The sequence below is a fragment of the Lycium barbarum genome, chromosome 9 (genome assembly GCF_019175385.1).
Source record: "Lycium barbarum isolate Lr01 chromosome 9, ASM1917538v2, whole genome shotgun sequence".
Classification (NCBI taxonomy): Eukaryota; Viridiplantae; Streptophyta; class Magnoliopsida; order Solanales; family Solanaceae; genus Lycium; species Lycium barbarum.
Window position 1 is genome coordinate 49256988 of NC_083345.1, and position 14503 is coordinate 49271490.

Here is a 14503-nt window from a genome sequence, read left to right on the forward strand (position 1 = left end):
ATCAACCCTAGTGAGCATCCACACACTTGATTCTCTTGATTCTTGGTGTTTAATCTTTGATTTCTCTTGGATATGTGTTAATATGGAGTATGGAATATTCTAGAGGTTTGACTGATAGAGAAGATAAGAAATAAGAAAAATAAACTTGGGTCCTCCTTATATATAATTTTAAAAGCTGCCCGTCCGAATTTATACAGACACTTATACGGTCTGTATAACTTATACAGTCTTTATAAGTGACCGTATAATACTTCCAGTGGAAGACCCTTCTCTGGACAGGTTATACGGTCCCTTTAAGTGGCTGTATAACTCACTTTTTTTCGGAATTGTGCTCGTTGATTCGTTTGACTTCCAATCCTCGTGGAACCTTCTTGGCACTTGTATAATACTTCATTAACCATCTAAATAGTGTTATAGCTTCTCCTCAAGACATTACTAAATCAACATTAGCTCGGTTGTTACAAAACCCTTCCGAACACAACTTATACTTCACTTTCTTCGACGGACTCTCTTCTCTTACCTCAAGTGTCTTTGGAATCTTAATTAGAATCATTAAGTATCCCTTCTTACTTGTAGGGATATCCTATACACCTTAACTTGCGTTAGTCTATTCACCACACAATGACATGAAATTTTCGAGGTGTAACACTCTCCCCTCCTTGAGAACATTTGTCCTCGAATGTTAAGATCTCGGGGATTTTACATAAATTTCACCAGAGTTTCTCCTGTAATATGGTACTACCATCCTATCACAGCTACCCACAATAACATCGCCTCGCAGGGCTACAACAACAATGGCAAGAAAACATTGCTACACACGACCAAAAGCATTACGTACCTTAAGACAATGATGTCTCATCTTGAATCTCTTCCGGGGGTGGAAATAAATGCGGATATCTGGAATTCATATCTTCTTCCACTTCCCAGGTCATTTCTTCTCTGTAATTGTTTCTCCACAAGACCTTAACTGAGGCTACCTCCTTATTTCCGTGTTCTCGCAATTGCCTATCTAGTATAGCAATGGGTACTTCATCATAAGTCAACTTCCCAGTAATTTGGACATCATCTACCGGTATGATTCTGGAAGGATCCCCAACACATTTATGAAGCATTGACACATGAAAAACTGGATGGACTGATTCAAGCTCTAGAGGTAGGTCTAGTGCATAATCCACTTGGCCCACCTTGCGCACAATCTTATAAGGTCCAATATATCGGGGACTAAGCTTGCCCTTCTTGCCGAATCTCATTACACCTTTCATTGGCGACACCTTCAGGAATACCCAATCATTAACTTGGAATTATAGGCTTCTTCGACGATTGTCCGCATAAGATTTCTAGCGACTCTGGGCTGTCAACAATTGGTCTCTGATAAGCTTGATCTTTTCCACCGCTTGCTGAATCAATTCTGGACCTATTAATTGTGTTTCTCCGATTTCAAACCATCCAATTAGCGATCTACACTTCCTTCCATACAGAGCTTCTTACGGAGCCATCTGGATGCTGGAATGATAGTTGTTGTTATAGGAAAATTCAATAAGTGGCAAATGATCATCCCAATTGCCTCTGAAATCCAATACATATGCCTGCAACATATCTTCCAAGGTCTGAGTAGTGCGTTCAGCTTTTCCATCGGTCTGTGGATGAAATGTTGTGCTGAGTCTCACTTGAATTCCCAAACCTTTTTGAAAGGATTTCTAGAATTTAGTTGTAAATTGTGCTCCTCTATCTGTGATAATAGATACTAGAACACCCTGAAGTCGGACTATCTCTTTAAGATACAACTTGCATAATCTTTTACTGAATATGTAGTCCTGACTGGAAGAAAATGAGTTGATTTCGTGAGTCTGTCAACAATTACCCATATGGAGTCATACTTAAATCGAGAACGAGGTAAGCCAGCAATAAAATCCATGTTGATCACTTCCCATTTCCAGGTTGGAATTTCTATAACTTGCAGCAATCCTCCTGGTTTTTTATGCTCCATTTTCACTTGTTGGCAATTTGGGCATTGAGCTACAAACTCTTCTCTATCCTTCTTCATTCCACCCCACCAATATATTGACTTAAGATCATGATACATATTTGTCTCTCCTGGATGAACGGAATAACGGGAGTAATGAGCTTATTCCAGAATCAGGTGGCGTAATCCTGCAACATCTGGGATACATAGTCTGCCTCGATACCAGAGAATCCCATCTACAAAAATCTCAAATGGTGACTTTTCCTTCAAGGGAAGTGTATCTTTGTAATGACTCAACTTAGGGTCTTCATATTGGCGCTTCTTCACTTCCATAGCTAAGGATGAAACATGTCACACCCTAACAATGGTAGGGCATGACGGGCACCCAACTCTCATCAGAGTCGAGCGAACCCTTAGACATTCGCTCTATAAAACTTTTAAAAACATGAAACTTTTCCAAATAGAAATCATTATCTTTATAACGATTATGAAAACTTTGAATCAAATAAGTACTTTAAACCAATTGAAATCATCTAAAATACATACTCTTTTAAAATCCACAAATGACTCAACTGACATCACTTTGTCGACATCTCGACAAATATACCACAGGACACTGTCTACAAAAGTCTCTAAGAATTAAACTGAACATTATGAGTCAGGACAGGGCCCTGACATACCCATAATCATGCATATCTATACATGATTCAGTACAGCTCCAGAATGAGGTATAACTTGCCAATCCCAGCTGACGTCCAAGCATTCTAGCTATACACTTAACCTGCCAAACAATCTGGGGCTGCGGGCATGAACGCAGCGTCCCCAAGCAAAAGGACGTCAGTACGGACAATGTACTGAGTATGTAAGGTGGTAACAAATGATAATCATAATTTGATTTAGGAGATAAGAAATCACAATCTAACTCAATACTTGCAGCCTTCGCTGGAAGAAACATAATTGTGCACACAAAGTCTCAAAACAATCTTTAAGTAAATAATGCAATCCAACACACATGCCGCTTCCGACATGTTAACCGAATGGTCCCTTCGGACAGCCGCTTCCGGCTAGTATCACAATAGTCCCTTCGGACGGCCGCTTCCTGCTAGTATCACAATAGTCCCTTCGGACGGCCGCTTCCCGCATAATAATGATGGCCCCTTCGGGCAGCCGCTTCCGGCTTAATAATGATGGCCCCTTCGGGCAGCTGCTTCCGGCTTAATAATGATGGTCCCTTCGGGCAGCCGCTTCTGGCTTAATATCACCATCATATCAACACAAACTCAATCCAAAATATCAATTTCAATTTATATCATAAGTCACTAATCAATTCATCACAATCCAATTATTAGCCTTAGTCTTTATAAGAAGTTATCAAATTTGTATCTCACTAGACTTAGGAGGACATACTTTCAGGTTTGAGGGTTGAATTGTTATGAAATTCTTACTACTTATATTCTACTCAATTTCATCTTATGGCCCTACTCAAAGAATAAATGATCATATCGATACAAAGGGATGATACTATGGAACGTAAACATAAATCGTAAATGAAATGAAGTAGTAAAATCTCGCACCCCCTTCAGAGTGGTTTTGAAAACAAAACTTTATGTTTCCTTTAGTATAAAACTAATTTCCTCAAAATCATTAGTAAAACCATTTACACAACTCAACTTGGCACCTTATGGGTGTTCCCTTGGGAACAGAATAGGAGTACAATATCAATAAGCCATCACAAGAAACATTTAGACCTTACTCGTCTAAGAATGGAATCATATGGAGTAAATATAGAACGAATAACAATAAGAACCATGCCAAAGGAAGAAAGGTTTGCATTACATACCTTGTCGCTTATGTGATTAGCTTAACTTAAGCTTCCAAACACTGGCCCATCCACAATCAAGGTAAAGGAAACCGTGGAAAACTTGAAAAAGGTTCATATACTTCTCTAAGCTCGTAATTAACTTCCGTAAATTCGGGCAGCATTTTCTCTGTAATCTTCGCTTCCTTCTAATTCCAATTAAATTTAACAACACAATCATCAATGAATAACAACACCAACCATCTCATATAAGCCTCTTTAAATTCAAAGCATCAACTCCCAAAGATATACACCAAAACAGCCCAGTACACGCTTTGTATACGATATCTTCATACATTTTATTCTCCCAAATTCAAGAACCGCAACTTATCAACAACATCAACAACAATCTAAACAATCATTTTATATGAATATCCAACTAATTCTATCCATTTAATCATACCAAAACAGCCCCCAAGTCATTTGATATCCAAAAATTATAACCGAACTTTCAACGTCATTTTCTCTATTCTAACCCGTCAAATACATCAATGATCATGGTAAGAAAATCATTAACATCTTAAACATACCTTATATGAGCAGCCACCACCAAACCAACATCCCCCAAGTTCAACTTTTAGCTTAAAATGATGACGACAACTCGTAATACACTTTACCCTTCACGAGCCTCGGGATTCGGGGCCTCGAACTTGATTGATTCTCCACTTTCTCTCTCTAACTCTCCTCTCTCCCTCTCTAAAAGTTTGTGTACTGCTTGATGTGTAAATGAATGAATTTTTATGACTTTAGCCCTTATATATGGTTCTTGGGTCGGTTCACACTGACCTTGAGTCGGGTTGGGCTGACCCCACTGCCTAGCTTGACCTTGCTGCATTAAAACGTCCATAACCTTTTATCCCTATGTCGTGTGAAGGCCCACAACCTATGGTTGGAAAGCTAATTCAATTATCTACAACTCTAATATTTGTGGTTTTCCCAAATTCCCAAATAATGATGGCGTTATGGCCTCCCGAAGTCAGATCACCCGAAAACGTAACTTAAAAATATCTTTTTGGAGGATATAAAATACTCACATCGATTTACGGCTGAGAGCTTCGGCCACCACATTTGCCTTTTCGGGAGGATATAAAATACTCACATCATAGTCTTTCAATAAATCTAACCATCGCCTCTGTCCTAGATTCAACTCCTTCTGTTTAAAGATGTACTGGAGACTCTTACGATCTGTGTAAATATCAACGTGAACACCATATAAATAATGTCTCCACATTTTCAGTGCATGAATAACCACAGCTAATTCAAGGTCATGGGTCGGATAATTCTTCTCATGTTTCCGCAATTGCTTGGAAGCATAGGCAATAACCTTACCGTGTTGTATCAATACACAGCCCAACCCAACACCAGAGGCATCACAATAAACAACATAGCCTTCTGATCCTTCTAGAAGTGTCAGAACTGGGCTGAAGTCAATCTATATTTCAATTCCTGGAAACTGCGCTCACAAGCATCGATCAATTGAAATTTTGCTAATTTCTGAGTTAGCTTCATCAAGGGTGCCGAAATAGAAGAAATCCTTCCACAAATCTTCTATAATAACCTGCTAATCCCAAAAAGCTACGGACCTCTATAGGTGTTATAGGCCTTGGCCAAGTCTTCACAGCCTCGATTTTATGAATATCCACTCGGATACCGTCAGCTGAGATAATACGGCCCAGAAAAGTCACAAAATTCAGCTAGAACTCACATTTTGAAAATTTGGCATACAATTCTCGAGTCTGAAGAATTCCAAGAACAGTACGTAGATGATCTGCATGGTCTGTTTCGACCGAGAATACACCAAAATGTCATCGATGAACATGATCACAAATAGATCTAGAAAAGGCTTGAATACACATTATTTATTAAATTCATAAACACTGCCGGAGCAGTAGTCAACCCAAATGACATTACCCGAAATTCATAATGCCCATATCTAGTTATGAAAGCTGTTTTCGGAATGTCTTCTTCCTTGACTCTCACTTGGTGATATCCTGATCTTAGATCTATCTTTGAAAACCACCTAGCACCCTATAATTGATCAAATAAATAATCGATTCTCGGAAGTGGGTACTTATTCTTGATTGTCACCTTGTTCAACTGTCTATAATCAATGCACATTCGTAGAGAGCCCTCTTTCTTTCGTACAAACAAGACAGGTGCTTCCCATGGTGATGAGCTGGGCCTAATAAATCCCTTCTCGAGCAAATCCTCCAGTTGTGCCTTTAACACTTTCCATTCTGCTGGAGCTATTTTGTAAGAAGGAACAGATATGGGTTTAGTGTCTGGCAACACATCAATAGTAAAGTCAACCTCCCGTTCTGATGGAAGACTTGGAAGCTTATCTGGAAATAGGATTCATTTACTATCTAGATGGATTGAAGAGTTGGCAGCTTTGCTTCGGTGTCATGAACTCGGACTAGATGATAAATGTAGCCCTTAGCAATCATCTTTCTTGCCTTGAGATAGGAAATAAACCTACCTCTTGGAGATGCTATGTTACCTTTCCATTCACGCACTGGTTCTCCTAGAAATTTGAATCGAACCATTTTCGTTCCACAATCCACATTAGCGTAACAAGAAGCCAACCAATCCATGCCCATATTGACATCAAAGTCCAACATTTCCAGTTCAATCAAATCAATTATTGTATGACGATCACACACCATAACCACACAATTTCTATACACTTGTCTAGCTATTATCGGGTCTCCAACAGGAGTAGATACATCAAAAAGTTTGATTGGATTGGGTTTCACCCCAATATGACAAGAAATATAAGGAGTGATATACGACAAGATAGAACCGGGATCAATCAATGCATAAACATCATGAGAGAATATGAATAGTATACCTGCAACAACATCAGGAGAGGACTCAAGATCCTGGCGTCCGGCTAAAGCATAAATACGAGGCTGGGAGCCACCTGAACTGGATGCTACCCCTCTGCCCCTACCACGGCATGCTGAAGTCTGGGGAGTCTGCCCTACAGGGCGCACAGACGAAGAAGAGCTGGCTACTAATCCTATAGGCTGGGCCTCGACTCTACCACTCATCAATGGACAGTCACGCACCATATGCCCAATCTGACCACAGGCATAACAAGCATCTGAGCCTCGGCGACACTGACCTGAATGTAATCTACCTCACTAACTGCATCGCGGTACCAGTGGTCTCCTCTGACTGGGATCACCTCCAAACTAGGAACCCGGAACTCTCGAACTCTGACCTAGTCCAGAATAAACGGGGCGATCAAATCTCCTACCCGCGAATTGAAGAGGTGCACTAGCTACAGATTGGCCGGAATATCTGGAGTATTGCTGCCGCTGACCCCCTCTATACTCACTACTAGCATCGGCAGATCTGGCCCTCTTGCTCTGCCCTCTATCTATATCACGCTCACCCCTTTACGGCTGTTGTTTCTCTTCTAAATTTTGGGCGTCGGCCTGAATATGGGAAATGTCCATCCCTTCCTAGAGTGAACTTATCAAGCAATCCTTGATCAAATGTGGCCCTAAGCTACTTACAAATCGATGTACTCGGTCTCCCATACTGGCCACCATAGTCAGAGCATACTGGGCCAATGAATTAAAGCGGAGACTACACTCCTGAGCACTCATATTCCCTTGCTTTAGATTCAAAAACCTTTCAGCTAGGGCCCTTTGAACCTCGGGTGGAAAATAGTGGCGAATGAAAGCATCTACAAACTCCTGCCAAACCATGGGAGGAGCATTTTCCTTTCTCGAAGATATCCAATTATTATACCATAGAACGGCGACATCCCGCAATCTATAGGCCGCCAACTCCACTGACTCTGTATCTGAAGAATGTATAATCCTCAGAGTCCTCAGCATATCGTCTATAAAAACCTGCGGGTCTTCATCCGTCTTTGACCCAAAACATTTTGGCGGGTTCAAACTCATAAAATCAAGGGTTCTGGCACTTATAAGTCTGTCACCCGGACCCGCATTCTGCCGTTGAGTCTGGGCAGCAACTACCTGAGTCAATAGCTGAATAACCTCAGTCATCTACTGACCCAAAGCACCCGATGGATGAACTGGAGGCATTGGAGCTGGAGCTGAGGCCCCTTTATGCCCCTCTACAATAGGCGGAGTGTGAGAAGTCCGAGATGGAGTCTCATTATGGGACTCACCCTCCTCTATATTTACCGGTGGCTCCCGTTCAACCCGTCTTCCTGTCGCAGTGTTGCTTTCCTCTTTACCGGCATTGCTGAAATCATAACGCACAATTAGAAAAAATGGAAATCTTATATTATAGCTCTATTGCACAATCTATGAAGAAAAAGGACAGTCATTATTCCTAAATGCCCTGTAGCCTCTCGTTTATAAGTGTAGGGCGCTTCACACCCATAAACAAGACTCTACTGGACACGGCTCGCAGACACACCCTAGGATGGAACTTTTCCCATACCATTTTTGTCACAACCCAACTAGTGGGCCATGACGAGTACTCGGAGCTAACTACCGAGCACCACTCATCATGCTAACCATCATACCCAGCCTGAACATATGCCATCTCGACACCGGCTTATCATGAAACTAACATCGAATATCTCTCCAAACATAAATGTACATAAGCCCATGGGGCTACAACATGATATACAAAATATACATGGAAGAAGTCGCACAACAACGACTACCACACATGAGTATCTGCGAGCCTCTAACTGGAATACTGAAATCATAAGGATGGGACGGGACCCCGCCATGCCCAAATATGTACACAAAAGAATATACCAATAGGCTGCACCTCCGGAGTAGTGGGGTGCTCCTGTACAACTGCTGATAATGCTCCTAGGTGTCCGGTCCATCTCCCTGTCTACCTGTGGGCATGAACACAACGTCCATAAAAGAAAAGGACGTCAGTACAAACATTGTACTGAGTATGTAAGGCATGTAAAATAACATAATCAAGAAATAAGAGAGCATAAGAAGAAAACATAACCTGTAACTGATCGTCTCTTAAGCCGTAGTCATGCATGCTACCTTTTATAATAACAACATCATATCAAGTCTGCATATGTAAATTGCCCGACCATATAGGTACGGTGCAATCATCACTAGCCCGCGTCCGGGGTAAACATCTCAAGCCGCCCACTATTGGTGTCTGCCCGGCCAACTAGGCACGGTGTAATCATCATCATAGCTGCCCACCACGCTCCTCATAGTGGTGTCTGCCCGGCCAACTAGGCCTGGTGTAATCATACATATACATGACGTAAAGCATGCATGAGAGCTCAAGTAAAGGTTGTACTCTATCGGAGTGACATAAGGTCGGGAACCTTCGATTACATTATGGAATAATCATCATCGCTATGTCTGACCTTGAAGGGGCTAATATCATGAGGTGAGACAACAACAAGAAACAACAACAATAAAATCATAAAGATAAGATTATCAAGCTAATAATAGCATCATTATCATGGAACTTATCTCATCTCTGTCTCATAAGAAGCTCTTAAGAATATTTTACTCTCATCTGTTGGGGTGTAAGAAGGTCATGGAATATATGGAAGGTAGAAATATAGGAGTCATGCCATAACAAAAGAAAGGGACTAACCTTACATACCTTTGCGTCTGCTTACCAACTAAGTGTTCTCCTTCCAAGCTCACAACTCTACATTCAAGAGAATCCGTACTACATTAGATCGTTTGAATCACACTTAAGTCTAATCTAAAGCGACTAAAAGTTAACGAAAATTGGGCAGAATTTCCTTTGTTTCATCAACTTCCTCCATATGATAAACAGCTCCCAAACATGAATAACAACACCCTTAATATCATAATCGATAAACTTCTTTACGTTAAACATTGTTCAATTCCCAAAACACCCTTCTAAGGTCATCCATAGCCATAGCTATGACCTAACACCTTCATTCCCAAAAAGTACTTCTTTAAGGACATTAGCATTATTCATAACAAGATTATACTCATGGCATATCAAGAACTATGATTCAAGTCAAGTTACTATTTAAGAATGTCATTATTTCCACATCTGAGCTCCATATTCTACTTTCTTCTCTAATCCAATTCTTTCAACCACTCAATACTTGTAACAACATGAAATAGATGTAAAACTCACCTTTGATTATGTAGGAATGATCTTTGGTTGAGAAAACCCCAACTTCAATTCCAAAGGAAACCTTGACTTGTATCAACCCTAGTGAGCATCTACACACTTGATTCTCTTGATTCTTGGTGTTTAATCTTTGATTTCTCTTGGATATGTGTTCATATGGTATATGGAATGTTCTAGAGGTTTGGACAGTGATGGAGAAGATGAGAAATGAGAAAAATAAACTTGGGTCCTCCTTATATAAATTTTTAAAAGCTGCCCGTCAGGATTTGTACGGACACTTATACGGTCTGTATAACTTATACGGTCCGTATAAGTGAACGTATAATACTTCCAGTGGAAGACCCTTCTCTGGACAGGTTATACTGTCCCTTATACGGACCGTTTAAGTGGCCGTATAACTCATTTTTTCCGAAATTGTGCTCGTTGATTCGTTTGACTTCCAATCCTCGTGGAACCTTCTAGGCACTTGTATAATACTTCATTAACCATATAAGGAGCCTTATAGCTTCTCCTCAAGACATTACTAAATCAACATTAGCTCGGTTTTTACAAAACCCTTCCGAACACAACTTATACTTCACTTTCTTCGACGGACTCTCTTCTCTTGCCTCAAGTGTCTTTGGAATCTTAATTAGAATCATTAAGTATCCCTTCTTACTTGTAGGGACATCCTATACACCTTAACTTGCGTTAGTCTATTCATCGCACAACGACATGAAATTTTTGAGGTGTAACACCTATCACCTCCATCACACTCTTTATCCTCACTATCAGGATCATCCATGTCCATTAAATGATCACTCATTCTATTATGTTGCATTGAATTGTCATCGGCTGGCGGCTATGGCTATGGTGGGGGGTGGGGCTGGGGGTGGTGCTACTGATGTTGAAGCTTCTTGAGTCCTCTCAACAATATTTATTCTTAAACAGTCCTCGAACTAATTAGCAACAACATCAAGCATTTACAATCCCACCTGCCTATCATTCGTTATGAAAGAAGGATGTATTTTCCCCTAGCGGGCAGAGCATTAATCATATAACTAATGCGTAAATCGCTCGGCTCACAATTTAAATCCCCTCTTTTCATTACACTATTAACCAAGTCGTTATACGTACTAATGCGACGCAAGGAAATCGGCATTGTCACCTTGCTCACACAATTACAATTCTAACATTTTGGGGCCTCTTCCCATTCATCGCATATTCTGCAATCTACGCCATAAAGCTATAATAGACTATCACTATGGTCTATGGCTGGTCGATGATTGTGGACTATGACTAGCCAACGAACTGTACCAGATTCAGAACGAAAAAGGGCGGGGATAAAGCTCTTAGCTGTTACAAACTGAGGTATTGGAATAGAGAATTGACTCCATAAGAAAATTGTCGCGCCCCATTTTCCTCGCGGAAGACGGGTCAAGACACGTGGAAAATCCTTTAGTGGATTTAAAAGAGAAGAGTCGCCATCTAACTAATGAATTTAGGAGCATTAGGGCCCCATTTACTACTACTAATGTGAATAACTCTGTTTAACTAGTCTGTGCAATCAAAGATCGGATAAGGGTTCAAATTAACTCAAAAGGAAGGTGTTAAGCACCTTTCGAGTCCACAAATGTGGGTCCCAGCCAAATTTAGGATTATGTGGGGACTAAGTGATTAAAGCGCAAAATTAATTAAATAGTAATCAAAATTAAACTAAGTGATTAAACATGCGAGGTTGACTTATTTATTTTAACTAAAGAATGTAGGAAAGTTTTTATAAAAAAAAAAATTTAGATAAATCAGTAGTCCGCGTGATATAAAATCTATAAAGTGGAATGGACAAGAAAAGAAAATCATTTCTCATTTAATGTGATACTACAACTCAACTTGAATATATATATTTATAATCAAAATGTAAGTCAATTTAACGCTACTCGACAACTTAAAAAGAAATGAGGAAAATAACCTCATCTTAACTAACCAAACAATACAGTAGATGACAAGGTAAGACAAGATTGAATTTTATAATACGGGATTTTAGGCATGGATTATAATAAGTGACATATACGGAACTAGTGAATCCACGAAGTTCATGGATTAAATCAATCAAAGCATGCTCTCAGTGTCACGACCCAAAAAGGGGCCGCAACGGGCACCCGGGGCTAACCATCGAGCACCGCTCGTACTACCACTTATTAGACTCATTCAACGATCATTTATCCAATTCATGCTCAATTTAAAAGGAAATCACTTTAACTTTTCATTACAAAATGCTTTTATACACATGAGCACTTAAGTTAGCAAAATGACATATATCAATACATTTACAAATTGACCACGTCATGAAACCACATAGCCCACATTGAGTACCTACGAGCCTCTATGGAATGACATATACAAATATACACAAAAGTACCATCATAAGCACCTCCGGAACAAAGGAGTGCTTTCAGTCAGCTAACAGCTTCTAGGAGCCTGGAGCGAGATCTCCTCCCTGTCTACCTGTGGGCATGAACACAGCATCCAAAAAAAAATGGAAGCTAGTACAAAATTTGTACTGAGTATGTAAGGCAGGAATGAAATGCACAATGTCATAGAAGCATCATGAATCATAAGAAAAGATATAACCTACTTGAGTGTTATAATCCACATACTTTTTACATATATCACATTTTACATCATCATAGTATATGTTTTATCATATCCCGTATATCATCACATTCGTCATCACATACATCATCACATACTTCATCACGTACATCGTCACATCGTAATCCGCATCATTACCCGCGTCCTGGTAATCCTCATATGCCGCCCACTAGTGGTGATCATGCCCAGCCCTCTAGGCTCGGTGTAAATATAGCAGCCCACCTTAGCAGTGACATGCTTGGCCATCTAGGCGCGGTGGAATCATACGCAGCCCGCATTCGCGGTGACATGCCCGGCCAAGTAGGCGCAGTGGAATCATATCATCACAAAATCAATCATTACACATCTCATAGCATAGCATCATGTTATCATTTCTCGGCATTTTATACATGTCATCATCGTATTACAAACTAGCATTAAGAGCATACTTTAGGCTTTAAGGCAACCACACTATGTCGGGGTGACATAAGGTCGTGAAGCCCTGATTGTATTATGAACATTTACGAGTATCATGCCTCGCCTTGAAGGAAATAGGGCATAAGGCGAATGTTAACAAAGATAATATCATTAGTGATATAGGAACATCATGCCACAATTTCTTGAATCGCTATACTCTAGCTCATTATCATCACCATCATAGTCATGTGTAATTCAATATATTGAAGGACTCATGGGCTTCGTTTTGTAGAAGGAAGATATAAGACTTGAAGGATTCATGCCTTTTTAAAGAAAAGATAAGCCTCACATACCTTTGTCGTTTAATTGGTCTAGCGTTCGCTTGTTCTCCTTCAATATCACGTCTCTACCTTCAAGAGAGAATTCATACCATCGTTAGTCAATCGACGATAAGAACGTGCTACTATTTCTAGGGAAATTTGGGCAGAGTTTCCTTTGTTCCTACTACTTTTTCCCATTTTTCATTTCAACTACCAAGCATTCATAACAACACTCACAATATCGTATCAACAATCGTCATTTATCTACATCTACCACATTCCACCATTTTTCTCCAATCTCTCCATATTTATTGGTTTCGGCTCATCATCACATCTTCTCATACATAATTCTTATTTCATGGTCTAAACGTCATTTATAACACGTTTATACTCACAACACATCAACATCTATGATTCAATCCAACTATCATCCAACTATGGCACTATTCACATTTTGTAACCTATTTACTACACTCTCCCATAATCCAAGTGTTTCAACGTATAATTACTTCAATCATCATGAAAAAGTCATCAAACTTACCTTAGATGTTGTAGGAACGATCCTTGAGTAGCAATACTCTTCTATACCAAAAACCCTATTTCACTTCCTTTGATATTTCTTGGTGTAGATGAACTTTGATAGGTTTCACACTCTTGATTTCATGGATTTGGTGTTGTTGATCTTGATTTTCCTTTGATTCTCTTGAATTCTTGTGGATGAAGTGTTTGGAGTATTCTAGAGAGTTCTTGAATTGTGAAGATGAGAAATGAAATAAAATGAGCTTCGGTCCCTTATACTTAACTTAAAAATCTGATTTTTGTGAACAGTAGTCGGGGTGTACAGTGGCCGTAAACCCAGTTTACGGGCCGTATTCTGGTTTACGGTCCGTCCTTCACTACCGTATTTAAGCATATCAGAAACAGAAAGGTTTGTTGTAGGTCATGGTGGTTTACGGTCACATTTTACGGGCCGTATTTCGATTTACGGTCCGTATTCTAAGTCCTATTTAACCAATTCAACATTTGGCAGAAAGTTGAAGTTTTGAAGTTGGAAGACGATGGCACTTTATGGTCCGTAAATCACTTTACGGGTCGTATTCTGTTTTACGGAACCCGGATCTATCAATGCATATACATCACGGGAAAATATAGACAATATACCTGTAACAACATCTGGGGAGGACTCAAGATCCTGTCGTCCTGCTAAAGCATATACTCGAGGCTGAGTGGCACCTGAAA